At 42.3% G+C, this 22,752-nt stretch overlaps 1 protein-coding gene across 1 annotated transcript in view; it reads right to left on the bottom strand.

The window, feature by feature from the left end:
- NCKAP5 (NCK associated protein 5) overlaps nt 1–20,335 on the bottom strand; it is a 969,262-nt gene extending 948,927 nt beyond the window's left edge. Inside the window, exon 1 of the mRNA XM_053597955.1 lies at nt 20,121–20,335. The gene's annotated coding sequence lies outside the window, so the exon portion shown is untranslated. The remainder of the gene's footprint in view (nt 1–20,120) is intronic.
- Nucleotides 20,336–22,752: the final 2,417 nt, after the last annotated feature.

Raw genomic sequence — 22,752 nt, forward strand, 5'->3', positions numbered from 1 at the left:
AAACCCAACTTCTCCCTGAACCTCCTCCATAGAATGCCCTCACCCATTCAATAAAATGGAAAGCTTTGCATTTGCATCAGAGGTTGTTGACACACTTTATCCTCACTGGAGGACTGAGCTCTCTCATGCACTACATCTGGTTGGTGGAGCTCAGATCATGCGCCTGCATCCCAGCTGCAAGAGAGGCTACAAATTGGAGCTCCGGTTTCAATGTTGGGGAGGAGGTGGCCATAACATGGGAACGTCCCCAAACACAGAGCATATCACGAACATGACAAATGTCTATGACAATATGCTCACAAAAAAGGGAGTGAGCACTACAGAATTCTCCACCCGCAGCTACAAAGATGCCTCCTGTAATCATTACGTACTCTTCCCCAGGGCCCTATCTGCAGACTGCACAGACTCTCACTGATTTATACACTGTAATGTGTTTCGGCTGTCTCTCAGGGGACATGCAGGTGGTTTCAAAATTTGCATTATAGTGCTTTAACTTTGGGAACAGCCATGGCCATTTTCTTCAGATACAGTTGTAGAGATCGCTAAACATCCTCCACCATTTCCATTTCATCTTACCCTATCCAGTTTTGTCCCCTCCATGGCACCAGGTTTTGGGGCCTCAGCCCCTAATTCACAGTTCTCTTTTCCTCCCCATTCACTGCCATATCTGAAGGTGTCTCCAATCTTCACGCAGATTACCCCGACATCCTTTACACTATGGTTTTATCCTGTCGCTGCTTTAAGCGTCCACTTGGATAGCCACGTATTATGTTTCTGTCATCTCTTAGACGTGCTTAGCCCTGAAGGCTAGAAATTGATACTCCTTTCAGGTCAGAATCTGGAGGGCTCCTGATTCTGGGTGCAGATGGCTCAAGTCAGGGATTTTAGGAGCTAGTCAGGTCTGATGTTAACAGGATTGCCTAAGTAAGTTAGCTTCTTTGACTCTCCATTTCTTTTATTTATAAAATGGAAATCATAACCCTGCCTATCCCACATGTAGGATCACAACACTATTTACACTGCAGGATTGCTGTAAGGATTAAATGAGGGTATTCACACTACAGCAAAGATATAGTAAGTATACAAGAAATGTTACCTACTAAGATCAATCATATATAATTGCCTTTTTTTAGGTCAGTGAACATTGCTTAGCAAATATTATTTCAGTCTAACATGATCACTTATAACTTCCAGAAATAGGCTTTTTATCAGCCCCCAAACCTCTACTCTTTTGGGCATCATTAAGATTCCAGGCCATCAGCCCTTCCATCTTCATTTTCCCTGCAGCATCCTGAGCCCAGGATCTGCCTTGCAAGAGCCTTTATGAAAACATATTTCTTTATTTTCATAAAGGCAGTCAGTCCTTGACTCTTCCTTTGCATGCCCACAACTTGTTCTTCTCACGTACTTTATTCAGGCACCCATAGTAAGTGGCAGGTGTTTACTTGTCTGTCCTTCCCACCCAATGGCTATTCTCAAGGGAAGAGACCACGACTCAGTATCTGGTTATCTCTATCCCAGTCCTGAATATTCAGAACAAGCTCGACTTGTTTGAAATTAGGTTAAGAGTCCGAGCAGTGGATTTCATTGTGAGTAGCTTATGCTGTTTCACGCCTACTTAGAAATAGCTGGTGATTTGTATCTTAACAACTTTGATTTGTATCTTAAATCCAAATTGCCATGTCTGAAACTGTAATGCACCCAGGGAAAAGCTGAGATCCCTCTCCCCTTCTATATTACCTTTGGTTACCTCAAATTACTTATTTGAGAAAGTAAATCTCCTTTTCATAATCCCATGAAATAGTCCTTCAGGATATTCCCTTTTTATGAAAATTTATATAAAGAAATATGTGTGTATGAACACATATGTAATTCTTTTTCAAAAGTAATACATGAATATATTTTTAGAGTAAAGAGTTAAAATTACAGAGAAACCTAAATGGAAAACAGCCAACATTTCCTCTTTGTGCACTCCCAATTTTATCTTCCCAACTAGAAAAAAAAAATCATTAACAGTTTATTATCTTAAAAAATAATTTTTTATCTTTCCAGAATTTTTTCTGAGCGTTTATATACATGCATGTACACGTGTACATATACAGGCTTTCGGAAACATAGATATTACCCTGTTCTACATATTTATTTACAACTTGATTTTTTTCCTACTTAGTATGTCACAGAGGGCTTCCCAGGTCAATGTACAAGCAGGTCTTTTCATTAATCATTTAATGACTGCATGGGCTCCACAGCTGAATGGAGTATTTTGACTCTTGCCCAATTGATGAGCATTTAGAGGTCACATAGGTCACCACTACAAATCATATTGCAATAAGCATTCTTGTGCCGGCCTCTTCACAGAAATGAATGAATTATCTTCTTGGATAAAAAGGTAACAGTGGCCTTCCTTTTGAATACTCCTAAATTTCTATTAATATAAATCACTGTTCCCTTCCTCTACTATTGTAATGATTGCTTGTATTTTTGGTTCAGAAAGGCAGAGAATTATACCTGAAACTTCCCAGAAATATACCTATTAGCCTTTAGAATCAAACTCATACCTCATGTAAAGTACCCCCTGCCCTAGAATAATTCCTTATTAAGTCATTCTGGTCAATATCATTAACCCAGAATGCCTGCACCCCACTCATCAGTGCTCTGCTATTCATTACGTTTTCACTGTTAAGGGTAATTCTCCATAGTTTTGAAGGTCTATTTAAGGGTACTCAGGAAGGCAGAACTCCTCTCGGTCCCGGTGTAACGAGGAGTTACGCAAAGTCCCGACTGAGCCTTGGGAATAACACCCACAGGAAAAAGAGAGGTATGGAGCCTAATATTGAAGGCAGCTAGTGTGGAGAATTGGAGGTTAAAATCAGTTTTTTCTTTATCTAATTTCCTTCATTAGTTTACTATTTTAGAATAAAATATTCTAAAAATGTTCAATTTAAAAAATACGCCTAAACTATTCTTGGCAGAATCTTCTATTTAATCCTATTTAAAGTCAGTGTGGCAAGAAAGGCAGAAATCTCCAGGTTGGGTTGCCAAATTCGCAAGGTGCACCGGGCGAGAACTGACCCACACGCTTAGTCCTCCACCGCCCTCTACCCAGGTTTAGCACAGATTTAATAAGCTGGAGGCCAAAGCAGAGAGTAAAAGAGACGAAAGGATACGGTCTGTAAAAAACATGCATTTTTGTTTCAAATGATCAGCATTATGACTCAGAATTTGATGCGATGCACGTCCACCTGTGGGCTCTGCTATCCCAAGTGCAGGCTCCAAACTGAATCTGCTTCAGGATCTACCACAGCAAGAATGGTCTCAAAGTTACTAGACTCTAGCTCTGAGAATCTATGTTGGTTGTATAAGAATTTTGTGTCCTTACAAGAACGAAGCGTGAGAAGGAGGAGGGGAGAGGCAGGATTCAATGACTCAAAACACTTATCAGTGTAAAGATTTACAATGGCTGGGGTATAACCTTAATGATGGAGAAAAAGGCACGAAAACCTCTTCATGAAGAAAATACTGTCAAAAAATAAAATAAAATAAAACATTGTTGTGGCTTGGTGCCCATAGCTTAGCAGTTAAGGCACTGGCCACATGCACCAGGACTGGTGGGTTCAAACCCAGGCGGAGCCTGCTAAACAAACAAGCAAATAACAACGAAAATTGCCAGGCGTTGTGGCAGACACCTGTAGTCCCAGCTACAAAGGAGGCTGAGGCAAGAGAATTACTTAAGCCCAAGAGTTTGAGGTTGCTGTGAGCTGTGACATCACAGCACTCTACTCAGTCAAGAATGGAACAAAAAGTATCCAATGTACTCAGCCCCACTATGAAACTAATTTCATATGAAAGCTATAACCAATTATAACCTAAGAATATGGGGAAAAGGGAAAGGGAGGGGAGGGGAGGGAGAGGATGGGCAGAGGGAGGGTGATTGGTGGGATTACACCTACAGTGCATCTTACAAGGGTACATGTGAAACTTACTAAATGTAGAACACAAATGTCTTAACACAATAACTAAGAAAATGCCAGGAAGGCTATGTTAACCAGTGTGATGAAAATATGTCAAATGGTCTATAAAACCAGTCTATGGTGCCCCATGATTGCATTAATGTACACAACTATGATTAATAATAAATAAATTTTAAAAAATTTAAAAAAATACTGTTGAATTCAGTAGAAAACAAGATTAATATCATTGGTTAAAATGCCCTGGGATTATTTTGGTCTGATCCGGTGTTTTTGAAATTTGCTTAGTTTAATGTAAAAACCCGAGGATGGGCAGAATATCATCCCGGTTTTGTCTAACTGAAATGGCAGAAACAAATTCAGAAATACAGATGCCACATAACATACTTCTGCATGCGTGTGTGCGCGCACACACAGACACACACAGACCCAAACACATCTTAACCATGCCCAGCTGGCTGAGCTCAGATCTTCAGATAGAGTCCAACACATCTAAGAGAAAGCCAAAGGCAAAAGTAAATCCCGGCTGAGGAGTATCTGAGTAAAAGGATTTATAGAAAGGAAGGGGAAGGGACGGGAGGGGAAAGAGAGGGAGAGGAGGAGGACTCATGATTGACCAAGAGATTATATATTTTCAAAACGGCAGAAAGGGCTTAAAAGGAGTATTTAGGGGAATACAATTTCTCAGATTTTCCACGATGACTGCCTCTGTCATGCTTCTCTGCAGCATTCTTCAACTCTGTGTGAAGACCCTGCTACCCTGCTCAGTTATGCCTCATTTACCAGATACAGGATGCTCTGCAGAGTCTCAAGTGATGCCACAGATGGGTGCTGCAGCACAGGGAACAGTCACTGTCCCAAATGCAACATGCTCAATAGAGCTCTTGCAGAGGAAAGGGCAGGGCCCAGCGACTGAGGGGCCCTGTGCCTGGAATGTGCTTGTTCCGGCACCAAAAGTCAAAAATAAACAACAAACCACCACCACAACAACCCCCTGTGGAAAAAAACCAACCGTCAGCATAAGGCCATTCCAGGCAGAGGGAACACTCTGAGAGAGTCTTACCTGTGCACTGTGCTAGCCTGGAATACTCAGATGCAGGAAAATGGGCAAGACTTTGTTCAATGCTTCAAAAGATTAAGAAGAGGGTAGGGACAGAGACAAGGACAAGAAAAAACAGAGGAAGAAACATCATGTACACCAAGAACCTTCTCTTATCAGTCTAACCCTCAATCTTCTGTCTTCACAATGCTGTTACTACGTGCTCACGTTGTGCAATGTCTGGGGAGGGTATTAAAAAACATAGGTCAGAGCCCAAGTTTTACTAAGTGTCACCGTTTCCAAGGAAACAAGATTCACATACATTAAAGTATTAGAGAATAGCACATTGGGCTTCCATTTATTAACTTATTTCTAATCTCATTCCCCCAAAGGATTTGTAATCATTTACAAAAAAAATACACAAAAACAAAATGATAAAAATAATTCAGGCAGTATAGTCAAAGGGAAGACATGAGTGGGAAAATAATAAAACTAGGTTAAGACGAAATAAAGAAATGTATAATATGCTATCCAGACTAGAGGTAAGCTATAAATTGGGCGTAAGGTTTTGAAAGCCTTAAGCTTTACACACAGTAAATTGCCCTGGACACTATATACGGAACTGACTCATGTGAGCAGGACAGAGTAACTGTTGCCAAACCTAGCCATCCAAAAGCATCCTTTAGAAAGGTTTTCAAAAATTAAGTAATGAACCTGAATTCCTGAGGCAAGCAGAGAGGGAGGGAATGCTGGTAATCAGCATTTTAAAAAAAAAAAAACCTCCTTGAAGTGATTTTAATGTTGTCAGGCCTTGGACTGGGAACCACAGATGCAGGGATTCAGAATTAAAAAATAAAATCCTCCAAAAATCAGATTCCAGGAATTATGAAGAATGGGGAACTGAAGCTGAGCCTCTAAGTTTGGATGGAGTTTGCAAAGGTGGGTATGAAGAGAGAGGACATTCCACGTGGAGATAAAGGCTGTCGTCAAACCACAGAAGCAGGGGGAAGCCCAAGGCCATTGGAGACAGCCCCTGTCACGCTGGAGTGGAAGTGAGCAAATTTAGGACACTATTTTGATGTATTGCTCAATCCATTCACTATTAATCAAATCGCAAAGGAAATAAAAAGACTAGCTATACAACAGAGATAAAAACAGAAATAGAGATAAGTGACAATGTATGCATTAGTCATTTATTGCTGTGTAACAAATTATCACAAATTTAATGGCTTAAAATAATACACAGGTATTATCCAAACAGTTCCCCTGGAAACATGACACAGGTTAGCTAGGACCTCTACTCAAGTCTCACAAGGCTGAAAGCAAGGTGTCATAAGGCCTGAGGCTCTGGGTCCTCTTCCAAGCTCCTAGGGTTGTTGGAAGAACTTACTTCTTTGTAGCCGTAGAAGTCATGGTGAGCTGCTTCTTCAAGGCTAGCAGGAGAATCTCCAAGTATCTGAGACCTCTAGACTCATAAGGAGCTTGCATGTTTAGGTCAGGCTCACCCTCCAAAATGTTCTGTCAGTATTAAGTCAAAGTGAATTGATTAGGGATCTATAATTACATCTGCAAAAATGCCTCCATTATTGCCACATAATGCATCCTAATCACAGGAGTGATCTCTGCATATACTCAGGTTCTGCCCACACTCTAGGGCAGGGAATTACACACCAAGTCTGCTTACAACAGGGGCCTGGGTCTTGGGATCCATTATAGAATTCTGCTTACCACTAAGTACAAAGGAAAGGCAAGAAAATGAAATATTACAAATGTGCAGGATAGATACATGAGCCAACAGGCCACTGGTAATGAAACTTGTGAATCTGACTTGGAGTTTCCTGGCAGTTGAAATAAAAAGGACTTACAATCAGATATTCCTTAGTATTCTTTGATCAGTTCCTACTGCTAACTTATACATTTCTCATGTCTTTACACAGGAATCATGAGATAACACAGCATCAAAATAAGGGGAAGAAATACATAAAATAGAGTCATGTGGAATTTGACCCAAAATAACTCTTTGCTAAGTATAGGACACGTTGCCCTTCTTGATACAATGGGGAATTGGCAACAAGAGGAACAGAGCTCTACGGGGTGCCTGGTCGATATCAGCTGCCACGGGCTGGTGAGTGGAGTAACCTAAACAGGGATTAACTGTGAAGGGGCACCACGCGTTGTTCCAGTGCACGTGAGAAAACTGAACACAAACATGAACCGAAATTAGGAATCAGAGGAGTCAAAGCGTGGCAGGGACGGGAGCAGAAGTTCAGGCACTGTGTAGTCTCGGGGAGTCTTGCATAATGCTGCCCCCTCTTTTTGTCCTGGTGAGCGTCATTTGGCCACCACCCTGTAGAACAGCTTCCCCTGGGCTTCTTATCAGCGTCACCTGATCTCTATCAGAACTGATCAAATGCCTCTGCTTTGCTAATTTACAGTTCTCCTAACTGGTTCTAAGCATTTGGTAGAGTGAACTGTGTCAACGTATGTTCCATTTATGTGCTAAAATGAATATGCTGTTGCGTGCAAACTGCTCATTTCTCCTCCCTACTAATATATTATCTCTTTTTATGAGCTCACTCAACTCCACCACTTCCTGGGCAGGACCATATAGCTATCTCCCTTCCTTGAATGGCTGTGCCCCCACCTACAGAGTCAGTATCGTCTGTGTAACTGCTCCTGTCTAATTAAGTCTTATCGCCTACAATCTGACCATCTGGTCTACCACCATGTCCTCTTCCATCCTCTTTCATTTTCAAGTTTCTGGGGCGCTTACTCCTTCTAGATATACAAGAGTACAAGGCTTGTGGATAAGAAAGGCCTTGGAATCCTCAAACTCATTTTCCTTCTCCATACAGACCATCAAGCACTGTCTGAGGACTTCTGCGGACAAGATCCCACTTCATAAGGTCCCATCCTCTTTCTACATGAACAAAATCTCTGCCTAATATTAGGCCACAACTACTTCTCTTTAACTTCCATTCTTAGTTGTGAGTAAATTAAAATAATTTCATATGTTATTTACTTTACTTTCATATGTTATTAGTTGGGATATAAACTGGTACAATCGCCTTAGAAGACCATTGGGCAGTATCTCCTCCATACACTCTGATGTGGTAATTCACACATACACACTCCATGTATTTGTTCACCAAGAAGCATAATAGACATGTACAGGAACATCCACAGCACTATTTGTAATGGTCCCAAACTGGAAACCATCTCAACGCCCACCCACAGTAGAAAGAATAGATGATGATATAGTTACATAATGGAATACTATAAAAGAATGAGCACGAAAAATTCACAGTTAAACACAGAAATACGGATGAATCACATAAATATAATTTGAATGAAAGCATCCAGACATAAAATTATGCATACTGTGTGATTCCTCTTATAAAAAGTTCGCAAACAGGAAAAATGAATCCATGCCACTAGAAGGCTCCTTGGTGGTTAGCTTAGTGATAAGAGAAAGGGAACTTGAAGAGGGCTTGTGGTATGCTGGTAGTATTTCCTGACTTAAGGGCTGGTCATACGGGTATATTCAATTGGTAAAAATTTATCAGGCTTTCTACCTAGGTGTAATCTTTCTACCTAGGTGCGTATCTATGATACTTTTTTTTAAAACGTTAAAAATCTTTCTTCTCTAAATGACCCAAATAAATCTAATTTCTAGAGCCATCTCTCAAAGATATGGGTTATATAATGTTCAATATGCTAGTCACCTACCTATAAATGTTTTTAAATTGCAAAGTCTCTGATCATTCATTAGGAACTTAATCCTGTTGACTGGCTTATGGTATTCTTTAATGTCTCACATAGGATTAATGCCTTTCCCCCAATATGTTGTGAACCCCATAAAGATAGAAAATGTCCCTTTGATTCTCTTACAGCACATGTATTCACTGTAAATTATATGCTAAGAAGACATTCATCTTCCCTTCTTTTCCTTAGCAAACGCAGATTACAGAGATTGAAATTGACACAGGACCTACTTGATACACCAACCCAAGTATTTTCTTCTTTTTCCCCCAAATCAAAGATTTAATGATAATTGTGTCCAGTGAAGCTGAATTTTATTTTGCTTATTTTACTCTCTTCCCTCAAGCTGACTAAGGACTGATCTTAGCCCTGATTTACGAGCCCTTTTCAGATGTTCTGGTCTAGGGAGATGGAGACTATTATTAAGCCAACCCCTCTCTAGAAGATCTGAGTACTTCCTGCTTCCATTCCTCTTGTCGTCATTGTCTGTAATTTCAACTGATGTCTGAAATCCTTCCTTATAATTTTCTTTTCTCAAGGAAGAAACATAATCATTGGACAATGAGAAAGTAGCCTGTAACTCCTGTGAAGTTAGCGGCATCGTCCTTCCCATGAGCTCAATGGAAGGTGAGATAAATGAACAACGGAACACAAACCACATCCCTAATAGAGAAGAAAGGATTGTAAGTTCTAAATAATGGAATAAAGATAAAGCTTTTCTTTTTTTTGTTTTTGTTTTTGGCCGGGGCTAGGTTTGAACCCGCCACCTCCGGCATATGGGACCCGCGCCCTACTCCTTGAGCCACAGGCGCCGCCCAAGATAAAGTTTTTCATGTTGATAATGCTTCTGGCTGATAGCTTATTTTTCCAGAACAAATATTGCCAGAGAGAAATCCACAGACATTCACATCACGAATGTGGTTTTTCTCTCTGCTCACACATTCATTTGCACGCTAGGTTTTCTGTATTTTCCTTTCCCAATTTTTTCCTGGAGAACATTTACAAGTATCAGTCACCTCCACAAACAGCCAAGAGAGGGGCCATCTTCTAGGCCACATTCATTTCCCTGCCACCTGGCTGGCTTTGCAACCAATGCTTCAGCCCATACAAACACAGCCCTCCCCAGGTTTTCTATGTACATAAAGACATAGGGAAGAGGGAGAGATATAGAAAGAGAGCGAGAGAGATTATGAATCTACAGATTCGTACCAAGCCTTTTGAGGAGCTATCTCTACGAAATTAAAGACACATGTCAGTTCTTTATAAAGATCATACAAAACAGAGAAGGAAAAGCTAAGAAATCTACTCATGCAGAAACTATTTAATCAAAGGGTAAAGACAATTATAACATCTGTTAATCTTCTGTAGAGGTTATAATTAGATGCTTTGGAGAAACACCCTTTCAAGGGTGATCCTTTAACATCTGTTGTGAGGACACAAAGCATTGTGCAGTGACGAATCACTTTAGCACTTTGGGAAAATAGGGGACTTCTGGGGATCAGAGACACTGCCAGGGTCCCTGGGACGCCCACACATAAGGCCCAACCCTGAGCCCACTGTCCTGGGGGAGGGGCTTTGCTCCTTGGTGTTGTGATAATTGCCTGTGCTGTGAGTCAGGCGGCAATCATTGTGTGATTAGGGATAACAGGATCACAGCACCAGAAATGGCCTTGGGACCATTTGATCTCCCCCTTCCCTTTGCAGACAGGACTTCTTGATCCTGTGTCCTGCAGCTAGGAAGGATTTTACAGATAGGGTCACTCAATTTCTCTGTCCAGATTACTTTCCACTCTGCCATGCTGCTTGCTCCATTTGGTCTCTCTCTTCCCTTGACCTGTAGTTTGGATGTGTTTTTTGTTTCATGGGATCACATTGTAACAGAGGCTAGAGCACTTGAAAATTATAGAAAGGTGGAAACCCTGAAATGGTCTCCTTTTCCTCTCGCCCCTGGTCCATTGAGAGACACTGACCACCCTCTCTACTCTGGAGAGGGCAAGAAGGAGGAAGAGGAGGGAAAAGAGGAGCAAAAGGGATGAGGAAATAAAGGAAGAGATGAGATTTAAGTGGGGAAGAGGGAAAGAGAAAGAGAGAGAAAATTGAGATATAAGGTAGGTAGAGAGAGAACTGGGGAAGGGGGTGGGCACAGCTAAGGGAGATGGTTCTGGGATGTAGAAAAGGATGTCAAATTAAGACCCTGCCAAAGGGAGCCAGATGCTCCTTACACCCTCCTGACCCTACTGTACCCGAGTTCCCTGCTTCCACTGCACTTCACATAAGTGGTTCCTCACAAATAGGATTTGGCAGTTTTGCCAAGCAAAATGCAGGGATAATAAAGCCAGGGGCATCACATAAACAGATGCAACGCGCTGAGCAATGAAAAATATGCCCATATGGTGGGAGCATTCACAGCCCAGGAGGGAGTGGGAGTGGGCAGCTTCCTCCTCGGTAGCTGTTGTGGGCTGCAAATACTCATTTGTGCCAAAATACTGAGTAAATGGACCTCTTGACCTTTGACATTAGGCTTAAACAACATGTCTCTAAACTGGGACATGCAGCGCTGTCCTCATCTCTCTCATTGCCCTATGGCAGCACTCACTTGCAAGTGCCATGTTCTCAGTGATAAAGAGCCAACAATGACGATGACAGTCACCATGCATTTGTGGCCTATTCTTATGCAGGCACTCAGGGTACTTCATCTCATTGAATCTTCACGACAATCCTATAAGGAGGTAATATAATCTATATATCTGGTTTAAGGATTTACTGTGTAATCTGGAACAAATTAGCCTCTCAGTACCTTGGTTTTCTCCACTCCACAATGAGATTAATAATCATGTCTATCTCAGAGGACCCTTGTAAGGATTAGATGTGACAACAGGCACAGAAAACACAACAGGGCCAGAAACATTACACACACTTAATAAGTATATTTGAATGCACTGCTGATGTTACTGCATTTTATGGATGAGGAAACCCAGCTTGATGAGGTTAAACAACTTGCCCAGAGTCAGAATAAGTCAAAACAGAGATGGGGACCCAGAGATAACCAGGGTGAATGCCACGTGGGTGAGAGCTATAGTTACACGCCTTCTACGACTCTCTGACTGACTCCAAAGATGCTGGTCTTTCTAGTAAGTATACCACACAGCCTCTCAGTAAAAGAGTGTCGCACAATTTATAGGACTCAAAAAAAATCTCTAGCACAACCTGGGAAACATGAAAGGCATGTTACTCAGCTCAGGAGGTCTTCCCGTTCATACTCCCCTTGTCCTCATCAGTGAGAAAAGAAATGCTTCTCTGTGCTCTTATTCATTTGTTCTCCCTATCAAGCCTCTATTTGATGGATGCCATGAATATTGATCTTTGGCACTACTGGAAATAAAGAGGTTTCACTCATTGAAAGTCAGGTAAAAAAACATGCCATGCCTTTGTGCACTGAGTCCACAGGTACTGTGACTGTCGTGAGATCAAATGTCATCAATTGGGTTGTAAAATGAATATTTTCACAAATGCAAAACAATAGAGAACAGAAATAAACATCAAAAAGTCAGACATTGCTTATATCATCTCTTCACCAAATTTTCTTGGGCACCTACAATGAGCCTGCCACTGTCCTAGCTGCACAGATACTGGCTCTGCCTTCACAGAACCTGCAGCACAGACGGTGGACCTGGGCCATACATCTTATTGCACTGGTGATAAGTGCTGTGAACAGCACAGCAGGTGCAAGGAGCTGCCACAGCAGATCACAGTAGGGAATGTCCCCCTGAGAAGAGCTGTTTAACCCAGCAGTTGCTCTCAGGGGATGGGGTGGAAGAGGGGACCATGCTAAGCAGAGACGTCTGTGAGTTAAGAGGAGCTGGAAAACAAACAGCAAATAGGAGAATAGCTCTGCCCTAAGCTGCAGAATGATGTAGGAAAGTCGGCTGAACTCCCTGGAAAGTGAGCATGATGGAGAACATGGTAAGTCCTCAGCTCTCACGTTCTGGATTCTCTTTCCCTAACATTCAAATTATGCATGTTATTTACAAAGACATGAAGTGAGGACATACCACCCAGGGAGAAGATCAGGGTCCAGCTGAGGGAGAACAGAAAGCCCATTTTTCTTATGAGTAGGACTCACCCAAATGCAAGAAGTATAATATAAATGGTGCCGGGAGTAGTAGAGTCAACATTTCTCTCTTCCATATTCAACAGCTATTACTAGGTTTCCACATGGTTCAGAGGCCAGTGCTCCAACTCCAAGAGAAAGTCACATATAGATTTTATGACTAGGCATCTAAAATCCTGGTTTGATGGCTGCATTATCTATCTAAATTCTCCAATTTCCTCATGAGAAAACAATGAGAATGAAAAGTGAAGATGTCTAACTTCTCCGTATCAAAAAAAATGCAAATCATTTTGGTAGTTTTTCTGCTATTAATCAAGAATCCTAAAAACAAGGGCTTCTGTAACTGTTGGCAATTGTTCTGTATGTGAAATGTTACTTAGTTTAACAAGGCCCCCTGCTGGCGATCTCCAAAAACACTATCTCTAAAGGTGAAGTCTTTCACATTGTTTTAAGTAAACTATTTTAAATACTTTCAATAACAAAGTATTTCATATTCCTCATTGCACAAGTCTGGGCTGAAAGAATGAGTTAGAAGAAAATAAGAAAGGGAAGAAGTAAATGTCACACTGAGGGGCCATTCCTTTAGCTATTCATAAAACAACATTACATGGAGTATCATTTGCTTTCCTCTAATGAAGCTATTCTGCATGTCAAAGATACTTGGGGGGAAAACGGGCTATTTCTTACATTAAAATATATTGAATATTCATGGGACCACAAAAACCAAATTATGAATGTTATTTACAACGACAGTAAACCAGATCGTTTCTATTTACCCAAATATGAGTAATTGACTATAATTAGAATAAAGAATATGTTGGAGGCAGGCACTTTAAGTGGTTTCTGATATGGTACAACTAATAATTAACTTTTCTTCCCTGACAACTGACCAAAAAAAAAAAAAAAAAACAGAGCAGAGCAGGGTGACTCGAGAATTTTAACTATTACAGAAGAATATTTTACAGGGAGATTATCTTTGACATTTGTTAAAGGGCTATTGTAGCTACTGCAAAATGTTAGGGATTGAGTCCTAGAAAACTAGGTAAATTTTTTAAATCAGGCAATTAATAACTTTGGAGAAAATATTTTTAACAGAAAGACGATGTAATCATAACAAATAATTTGTCAAGTTTGTAAACTCTTACCACTTTTTCTAGGATGGGTTTTCAACCTTGATTGTCAGACCTCCTATTATGATAGCTCTGATGGGCATTCCAGAAAGAGTCCCAAAATTGCTTTGAAGGGTGGAATAGAAGCTGGTATCGGTACATAGCTTCCTAAGGAGAGTGCTTCAAAGGTGACCATAGTGATATTCAGCAATGAGGTATGTATTACTTTTTCTAGAATGAGTTCACAAGCTTAATTGTCTGACTTCATATATATAACATGACAAAAATGATCACTGAATATACATTTAATCACATTTTGATATAATTATATTGAAGAACAGGGGAAGTGTGGGATATGTAAGAAAGATATATTGTAATCAACCATAATAGGAAATAAATACTAAATAATTTGACACTACATGCAAATATAGAAACTTATGATCTAGAACAGTGGTTCTCAACTTTCCTAATGCCGCAACCCTTTAATACAGTTCCTGTGGGTGGGTCAAGAACCACTGATCTAGAAGTATCACATAAATAAAGGCTAAAAGTAAAGAAAATGGTTGCCTCCGAGCAAGACTGAGACGTGGGGTGGGGAGGGGTGACTCAGGGGACTGCAAGATACAAACACATGCAATGTTTATAGATACATATGTGACCATTTTAACACCATCACTTAGTATGAATATTCATGTATATGGACATACAGATATACTAAAAATATTTTAATATTTGGTTTTTAAAATTATGAGTACATAGTGATTTGATTTTTCAAAAGTTTCTAAAACCCAGTTAACACCAAGAATAGAAACCATTTGCAACATATCTTTTGGACTGGCCTGAATCAGTTCTCTGTTACTAGATTCAATTTGCCAAATGAAGCAAGCACCCTTTACGGGGCAGTTTGTCAGACATGCATCTTGACGGTAACACTTGTTGTCATATTTCAGTACTAATAGCTCTTCTTTCAACACCATAATATTTATCTGCCATGTTATTATCCAAGCTCATGCTCCAAAATGTGTTTGGGACTTTCCTCTTGAACTCAGTCCATTGGGTTTCCATAGTGCATCCAAATTTTACTCAAAGGAATCACTAATCCAGCAGAGTAGATTTCTAAGAGGAGAGATCTGATTTCTTGCCCTGAAAGTACCAAGATTAATTTATGTAACTACTGGGAAGTACCTTGTGTAATTGAGGTTTCCAAACTGACATGATATACTCCATTAGGCAAGTATGTATTGGGACACTGTAAACGTTGTGGGTAATGCTCTATGTATCCTAGAGATTTATTATTTAATCTATAAAGGAAGCACAACTGGGAATCCAAAATTCCAAAGGCATTAAACCTTGTAGAATTAGAGAACTGGAGAAAAATAAGGCTAAAAGGTACTTTATGCTTCACTGGTTCAATGACTTGCCAGAGTGTCCAGCAGAAACTACTCTGGCTGTTTAAATCTACTTTCATAGAATAATACCACTTCCTTTGATAAACTCTTCTATGGACCAAGCAACCAGCCAACCATTATTTCCAATTTTCCTTTTTGTTTAGTCCCTGGTTTGTACTCTTGACCAAGCTTCAGCCTACCAACACTGATGCCAAGAATACGAATAATCTTTATGTTTAACCATAAATTTGAGCTAATCAGCAAACAGAGTCATACCTGAGACTGAGAAAGAAAAATACCAAAGGACTAGGCATGGTATATGGGGCTATATGGGGCTATATGGGGTATAAAAGACTAGAAAATGTGAATCACCAGTTCAACTGCTGGGTACTCAGAAGTACTAATCTGATTTACCACTCTTTCAGGACAATCTGTCCAAGGGCAGACGTGAAAGACCAAATCTTCATCCCATCCCGGCCTAGGCTCAGAGAGCAGTGCTGTGAAAGATTAAGAGCATGCATTGCAGGTTCAAACCCTCTCACTACCCATGTGGCCTGTACACAGTACTCAACCTTTCTGAACGCCAACACTCTTGCTTGGACGATGAGCACGATGATCTTAATGAGAAGACTCCTGCAAAGAACTTAGAAGCATGCCTGTTATGTAATAATCACTCAATACTGATTATAGGGAGAAAACAGTTCAAATCTGCTTTTATAGTGCCCATCAACCATGCATTCATACATTTTTTTCACTTACTCTGTGCCAGGTGCTGAGCTATGCATAAGATTACAAATTTGTCATCTCAAGCCCTGACTCACATTCCCTGGAATCTAGTGACAAAGGGAAGAATGTACAGAAACAATTACAAGACAGAGCCACAAGATTTAAGCATTCCGATAGAGGTCAGGCAGAATGCCATGAGGTGTGATCACTTGAAATAGGGGGAGACAGAGTGGGAGATGTTGGGAGTAAAGACATCATTGAGAAAGGATCAGAGATAGAGCTGAAGCCTCAAGAGTGAGGCAAGACTCACAGACATACCCTGGGAAAGCAGGCACAGGACAGGAAGTCAAGTGGGAATGAAGGAATTTGGTGAACAGAATTCGTCTGTCTACACAACAAGTAATTCCCTAGAGATGCTTGGTGTTAAGTTGCAGGGGTTCAGCCCTCAGGTCCACCATCATGAGACACGGAGGCTGAAAAGGGCAGAGACACAAGCACTGATTCCTACATGGTGTTGGGGTGCACAGGGACACCTGTCTGTGGTGAGCAGGGTATCAATAGCTATTCACAGCGGGAGAAGGGCAAGCAGCGAGTGAGAGGGTACACTGAGTGTGTGCAGAGGTACCACAGGAATGCAGGGGTGCACCTGTGCACCAGCACACAAGCACGGCATGTCTGGGTAACACAAAGCAGCCCCTCGTGGCCAGGCCAGGAATTCCCATCTCAATCAGCTGAGGAACATCGTAACTACGCCGGGATCTGAACCCACCCCGGGGGTTAAGTCTGAGGCGGGATGTGGGCATCTGTAGGGTAAATAATGACAATAGCTTATATTCATATTAGTAACTAATAATGCTTAGCCTAGCATTGTGCTAAGTGTTTTAGCTACAGTAATATATTGGATCCTCCTAAGATGTGACATTGAAACAGAAAAGTGATCGTAACTGGGATCATAAAGCTAGCAAGTGGCAGAAGCAGGACTTGAGCTTGGACAGTCTGGTTCCCGAGTGCAGATCCTGAATCACTATGCCATGCTGACCCTGGATGCAAGATTCCAATGAGCTGTCATGCTCAGAACCTCTGAGACAACTATAAGCCCACGCTGGGGAGCGGAGAGAAGTATCCCAGGCATTACGTCAAGCTTAGCCCTGTCCCCATTCTCAGAAATCTGGCATTTGAGGGCCTTCAACCACAGTGAAGAAGCACGCAAAGGCCCTCAGGACAGTTGCATGATAATTTTGCCAACCAAATGCAGAGGACTAGGGGTTTGATGCAGGAAAATGGATATTTAATTCATACACTTACTTAGCATTATATACTGAACAGCTACTCTGGGCTAGGTGCTGTGGAAATTGAAACTATGCTAACAGAGGCCTTGCTTTCTATGGAAAGGTATTTAACTATGCAGCAAAAGGCTCCAGGACCCATGGAAAAGGTTGGCACAGATAACGCTCAGGGTTCAAACCAGTGAATCATCACTTAGATCTGGAGACTCCACCAAGGCACTCTACACAGTGTCAGGGCCAAAGGACGCTCCAGAGAGAAGGGGGAGGGAAGGAGGCAGATCTACTTAAATGTTGGAATCGGAAGTTCAGGCTGCAGTGAGAGGAAAAAGTCAAGAGAAGGTTCTCCTGGCAAGAGGTCCCCAAAGAGGAGGAAGAAAAGTTACGCTGTGGTCAAGACAAAGAGGTGTGAGGAGAGCTGGAGCTTGAGACACATAGCCTCAGAGCAGGGTAGCCCGGTGGGCACCCAAGACAAAGAGGGGTGAGAACAAGAGCTAGACACACAGCCTCAGGAGTTGGGACTCGCCTGGGGGACACCCAGGGCAAAGAGGGGTGAGAACAGGAGCTAGGCACACGGCCTCAGAGCTGGGACTCCCTGGGGGACCCCAGTGGGCACCCAAGACAAAGAGGGGTGAGAGCAGGAGCTAGACACACGGCTCAGAGCTGGGACTCCCTCAGGGACCCCGGCCGGCACCCAGGGCAAAATGCCTTCCGTGCTATTTCAACTGCCATAGTTGCCTCGTTTGCCTTTAGGCCATCAACTGTAAAATAATCACAGAATTTTCCTGCGTTTGCAAGTGAAAATAATGAGGAACAGAGAGGTTAAGAAATGTAATCAGAGCCAAAGACAAAATAGGAATGTTCTCTCTTTGCCAGACCACCTTCATCTGCACACACCTGCACACAGCCCTATCCCTACAAGAAGGCATAGGAACTATGCGTGAGGCCTGTTTCTTTTAACTTGTAAGCACTTAAGAAGCAGAAAACGTGCTGGAAACAGGCTGTTTCTGGTTGTCACTGTGTTACAGTCTTGCTGGGTAAGTAGGGACAGGTCACTCCCCTTCCTAATGCCTTAGTTTTCTTTCTGTACAAGAAAGTGTACTAGGGCGGCGCCTGTGGCTCAGTGAGTAGGGCACCGGCCCCATATACCGAGCGTGGGGGGTTCAAGCCCAGCCCCAGCCAAATTGCAATAAAAAAATAGCTGGGCGTTGTGGCGGGTACCCTAGTTCCAGCTACTCGGGAGGCTGAGGCAAGGGAATCGCCTAAGCCCAGGAGTTGGAGGTTGCTGTGAGCTGTGTGACGCTATGGCACTCTACCGAGGGCCATAAAGTGAGACTCTGTCTCTACAAAGAAAAAAAAAAAGAAAGAAAGAAAGTGTACTAATAGTTCAAAATCTTGTTTTAACAGAAAATCCCTTATTTTAAACAAAAATTTGCAAAGAATCCTGAATTCTAATCAACCATATACAAGCCTGGTGAACTCTGGTAGAAAAATCTGGAGCTTGCAAAGAGATAGGAGGTTGCCCACCTGAGGACTCCATAGAAAACAGCTGAATATTTCAGGGTCTTTTGACACTAGGGTCTTACCATTCTGAATCTGGAGAAAAGGGGAAGGTAGGGAGGGCTGCCACTGTGCTTTTGGGCTGGTGACAGGGCAGCTGAATTCAGGACCAAGCCGGCCTCCTGAGTGAGTCACAGGGTTTGTGTGCAGGGCTAATAGGCTATCAGCTACTTCTTGCCAATTTGGGCAACGGGGCTGTCAGGTCTAAAGGATGGGAATCACCCAGGATTTGCTACTGGCTGCAAGAGGCTGTGCTGCAGGCACAAAGCTGGCCACTTGAAGTACACACAGAAAGACAACTTCACAGGACTCTCGAGCAGAACTTCCAGGTGGCACAGAGAACAGCTCAGGGGAGACCCAGGGAAGGCAGGAAACAGAGCTCCCTGTCAAGGATGGTGGCACATGGAGCCTATTCTTCCTGTTTAATTCCTGGAGAATACCTAAAGAGTTTTAAAGGAAGGCAAAAGAGACATGGCTGAGCATAATTTTGACTTTTCCAGTAGTACATTAACTTAGGTTCTAACAAGAAGACAAGTCAGAACAGCGAATATCTGTCCATATACTCAGTGTGGGGAAAAAGTCCAAATAGAAAACAGTCTGAAGTTCAAAACAGTATTCTACACATACAGATTCCAGAGAATGAATGGACCTGGGCGTGAGCGTGTTTGGGGAGAGGGTGTAGGCAGAAGGGGACTATCGAAACTACACGCACATATTGGAAATCTATAAACCACAAAAAGGATCAAAGACAAAAAGTGAGTTTCTCCCTCTAGTACACCAGTGAATGAAAAAATAGTCTTTACAGTTTTCTATTAAACTTCCTAGGACAGATCAACCTACAAGCTTTTTGTTTGGTTGGTTAGAATTTATTTTAAAAAACAAAGCAAAACAAACAAACCCCCCAGGGGGCCTGGCTGCAGAAGCAAATGCAGATTAGCAATTCAGTCTGTCCCTAGCACCCCAGTCCCTGCCGGATCTCAGGGAGGACTTGCTCCACACCTAACCCCAGTCAACCGCAGGGCACTGCACTGACTCAGAACGAACGCCTACTTGTGGCAGCGGGAGAGCCTGTAGAAACACGTAAACGTCATCATCTCACTTTAAAAGAAAAGCAAACTGTATAAACAAGAAAAACTATTACAAGAGTTTAAAAAAAAAATACCAACAGTCTTACTTGTAGTTAGCTCCCCGGTCAACACATATCACAGTCCTGGAGACAGACGCAGGAACTGCGAGGACTCTCTCTGGCTAAAGATTTCCTCCCGCGGTTGGTCGTCCTGTTTATTTGTGAAGCATTGAAGGCCGCGCCGGGAGAGCAGCCTCGGTTGTCCTGAGCGTTCACTCCCAGCGGCTGCCAGGGCCCGCCGCGGCGTGCAGCGCGTTTGCGGAGACCCGCTCCCGAGTTGCTGCGAGCTTGTAAATACAAGCTCCGTGGACAAAGTCCCAATGACATCACTGGCAGCTGCTTATTGTTGAGTCTTTATTAACTGACTGTCAAAAAGAAAGGAGGGGGCGGGGAGCAAAAGTATCTTTTCTGCAACAAAATCGGCATCTCGGAGTGGACTCCAGTCATACACGCGTAAATAATCCCATTGAGTGATTCACGGTCTCAAGAGCTTGGCTACTTTCAGGTCCCCCAAAGACGGAGAACTGCCGGCCAGTTTACTCTGGATAAACTGACGACTCACTCAGAGGAAAAGTTTGAAGCGCCAGCGCGCCCTGCTAAGTTGTTTACCCACCTGTTTCAAGTCAGCTCTACAGGGCCATGATCCATTAATCTTTGAATATTACTTGTCTTGTATCGCTTAACAACTTTTACTGTGATATAGATACCCGGCTGACCTTTTTCCTAGATGGATTGTCTTGGGTTGCAGCTCTCTTAGATACTATATTCTAAAGTTTCTCAGCTTGGGGTAGAAGGAAGGCCTCCTTAAATCAGAGGCAAAATTGTGTGTGTGTTTGCAAATATGTAAGCCGTTTTCTAAGATGCATGCTAGAAGCTTTCTTCTGATTCTCAAAATTTTGTTGACTTACTTGCACTACCTCTACTTTAAAAAAAAAAAAACTAAAAAAGAACCCCTTCCAGGTATCTCTAATAATCTCAGAGAACACGGTAAATCCTACCCACTTCTAACTATCAAAACAAAAGTGGCACTTTCTCCCTATTTTCCACACTCCTGTGGGATCCTTCTTCACTGTCAACCGGTTCTTATGATTTTTATAGTTATCTCCCCACTCACCCCCAACCTCCCCTGCAGAAATTCCACAGATCCAGCACTGAGCCTCTGCCATGACGCTTGAACTCTCCAGCCCACTGTTTCCCTTCCTTCCTCTGCACTGCTATAATGATGCTTACTATTTATATTTATTTGCTGCTTTTTATAATGACTTGTATTTTTAGTTTGTTTTTTTAGCCACCTGTGTTCTGTCTCCCCAGCTCAGTTTGGAAGGTCTTTGAGGGCTTCCTTGTAGGTGTTATTTGTTTTATTCAAATCGCCTAGAAAGAAATGAGCAGGGTGGGAGCAGGAGCAAGGTTGGCTGATTCCATGGAAGGGGGTGTATTCTAAATGAACCACTTCCCCTGCCACTGGCAGCCTCTCAGACCCCACAGGGAATGCTCATGGCATGTCTGAAAATTATTTCGTCAAAGAGTACCGATTTGATTATTGATTTGCTAGGGCCTCAAGCCCCCAAATGTGTCACTTTCACATAGGCATCACTTAAAGAATGCAAATCTTGTGTGTCACTAAGGAGTCTTAAACGAACACAATGTTCATGGAAGACAAATTAGAAGTACATAAAGATTTTACAAGTACAAACCCTTCAAGCCAGCAATTCCAGTTTTCCACCGTAATCCCACAAGAGCACAAGTATATAAGCACAAGAATGCTCTTTGCGGCATTGTTTGTAATCCAGTGAGGTGGACAGAACAAAGACAACCATGGATAGGAGAAAAGGTAAAGTGAGGTAACTGTGTATACCCTGAGCTGGACAGAAGTAGTGGTTGCCTAGTGAGTGAATAAATTGCATTACAGAAGGTGGCATATGAAACAAAAAGAAGTAAGACTGTCAGGATAAGAGAAGTTATACACATTATTAATGGTGGTTATCCTCATTGGGAGAAATTTTCACTTTTGTATGTGTCTGTGTTTTGGCTTTTTCCCAGTGATCATGTCCCATTTTGTTAGTAAACATAGTAATAAAAACATGATGGTACGATTTTCAATTGTTAAGGAGAAACCCTTGCCACTTCTTGACCACATGTATGACAGATAGTAGGTGCCCGGTAGAGCTCTGCTGGTTGAATGAGTATCTGAGGAGTTTTCCTGGGATGAACAGTATGTGGGAATGGAGCAGGATAGAGAGAGGAGAAAGGCACAGGTCTTCATCCCAAAACCCACTCCTTCCCATTGCTTGGGAGAACTGATTTGGAAGCCTCTAAGACTCTGTCTGCCTTAAGAAGTGATTGTAGTTAAATGCTTGAACGTGAACTGCTGACCTTTTCCGTGTGCAACTGCTATTTGACACATGAAGCTGTAGGGTAGGGCGTGTGTGAACAGCTTGGGTTCAGTTCTCTGGGTGCCAGCAAACCACACTGCAGGTTCATGTCAGAAAACTCATGGGGCACAGGTTTGACCAGTTCTCTCTCAGGGCTAGTAAAATATTAAGGAACTGTCCAGAGGAAGCTCAGGAAAGTCTGCCCCACCGTGAGCCTTCAGAGATTTATTAGGGAGAGCTTGGGGCTTTTTCAGTGGACTAGAGCGACAGCACAAAACCCGGGTCTGTCAACCCTGTACACCACCTAG

Source organism: Nycticebus coucang, chromosome 7 (genome assembly GCF_027406575.1).
Source record: "Nycticebus coucang isolate mNycCou1 chromosome 7, mNycCou1.pri, whole genome shotgun sequence".
In the NCBI taxonomy this organism is placed as follows: Eukaryota; Metazoa; Chordata; class Mammalia; order Primates; family Lorisidae; genus Nycticebus; species Nycticebus coucang.